Consider the following 2,093-nt stretch of genomic DNA (forward strand, 5'->3'; position numbering starts at 1 on the left):
TTTTTTTTAACATTTTATTTTTTACATTTTCCTCCCTCTGCCAACCCCTCTGGTAACCACTAGTCCATTGCCCATGTCCATTAGTCTCTGTTTGTTTGTCTATTGCCCATGTCCATTAGTCTCTGTTCGTTTGTTGTTTTGAGGTTTATAGCTCACATATAAGTGAAATCATGTGATTTTCAACCTTTTCTGCCTGGTTTATTTCGCTTACTATGATTATTTCAAGGTCCATCGATGTTGTTGCAAATGGCAGTATTTCATCTCTTCTTATGGCTGAGTAATATTTCATTGTATATATGTACCACAGCTTCTTTAGTCAATCATCTATCATAGGACATTTCGGTTGCTTCCATGTCATAACCACTGTGAATAATGCTGCTATGAACAGCAATGTGCAAATATCTTTTCAGATATGAGTTTTCAAGTCCTTGGGGTAAATACCCAGGAGAGGGATTGCTGGATCATATGGTAGATCAATTCTTAATTTTTTGAGGAACCTCCATACAGTTTTCCATGTGGCCGTACCAGTTTGCAGTCTCACCAGCAGTGTATGAGGGTTCCTATTTCACCATATCCTCTCCAACATTTGTTATTACTTTTCCTGTTGATGATAGCTATTCTAACAGGCGTGAGGTGGTATCTCTTTGTGGTTTTGATTTCCACTTCATTAATAGCTAGCAATACTGAGCATCTTTTCAAATATTTGTTGGCCATTTGTATGTCCTCTAGGGAGAAGTGTCTGTTCAGGTCCTCTGCCCATTTTGATTGGAACATTTCTTGTTTTGTTGTTATTGAGTCATATGAGTTCTTTGTATATTTTGGATATTAAGCCCTTATCAGAAGCATTGCTTGCAAATATATTTTCCCATTTGATGGTTGTCTCTTTACCTTGTTGATGGTTTCTTTAGTAGAGCAGAAACTTTTTAGTTTGATGTAGTCCCATTCATTTATTTTTTATTTTGTTTCCCTTGCTTTTGAGGTCAAATTCATAAAATGCTGTTTAAGTCCAAGGTCCTTGAGTTTAGTTCCTATGTTTTCTTCTATCCATTTTATTGTTTCAGGTCTTATATTCAGGTCCTTAATCCATTTTGAGTTAATTTTGGTGTGCGGTGATAGACAACAGTCTAATTTCATTCTTTGGCAGGTGGCTTTCCAGTATTCCTAGCACCATCAATTGAAGAGGCTTTCCTTTCTCCAGGAAAGGAAAGCTTTTTTGTCATAAATTATTTGCCCATTTAAATTTGAGTTTACTTCTGGACTCACAGATCCATGTGTCTGTTTTTTCTGCCAATACCATGCCATTTTAATTACTGTCACTTAGTAGTATAATTTGAAGTCAAGCAGAGTGATGCCTCCAGCCTCATTCTTTTTTCTCAGGATGGCTTTGGCAATTCGGGGTCTTTTGTGCTTCCATACAAATCTGATGATTTTTTGTTCTATTTCTTTAAAAAACACTGATGGGATTTTGATGGAGATTACACTAAATCTGTATAATGCTTTAGGTAATATGGTCATTTTAACTATGTTGATTCTTCTGAGTAAAGAACACAGAATATTTTTTCATTTCTTTGTATCTTCTTCAATTTCTTTAATAGGGTCTTGTAGTTTTCATTATATACGTCCTTCCCATGTTTCATTAGATTTATTTCTAGGTATTTTATTCTTTCTATTGCAACTGCAAAAGGAATTGCAACTGCAGAAGTCTTTCCACTTCTTTTTCTGACACTTTTTATTAGAGTATAGGAATGCTATAGATTTTTTAACATTGATTTTGTATCCATGTTTTGTATTTGCTTATTGTTTCTAGTAGTGTTCTTGTGGAGTTTTGGGGGTTTTCTACATAGAAGATCATGTCATTCACAAATAGTGACAGTTTGACTTCTTCATTTCCTATTTGAATGCCTTTTATATCTTTCTCTTGACTGACTGCACTAGCTGCACCTCCAATGTTATATTGAATAACAGTGGCGATAGAGGACAGCCTTGCCTTGTTACGGATCTTGGAAGGTTTTTAGTTTTTCACCATTAAGTATAATGTTGGCTGAGGGTTTGTCATATATGGCCTTTATTATGTTAAGGTACTTTCCTTCTAT

This window comes from Pteropus vampyrus, unplaced genomic scaffold, assembly GCF_000151845.1.
Source record: "Pteropus vampyrus isolate Shadow unplaced genomic scaffold, Pvam_2.0 Scaffold276, whole genome shotgun sequence".
Classification (NCBI taxonomy): Eukaryota; Metazoa; Chordata; class Mammalia; order Chiroptera; family Pteropodidae; genus Pteropus; species Pteropus vampyrus.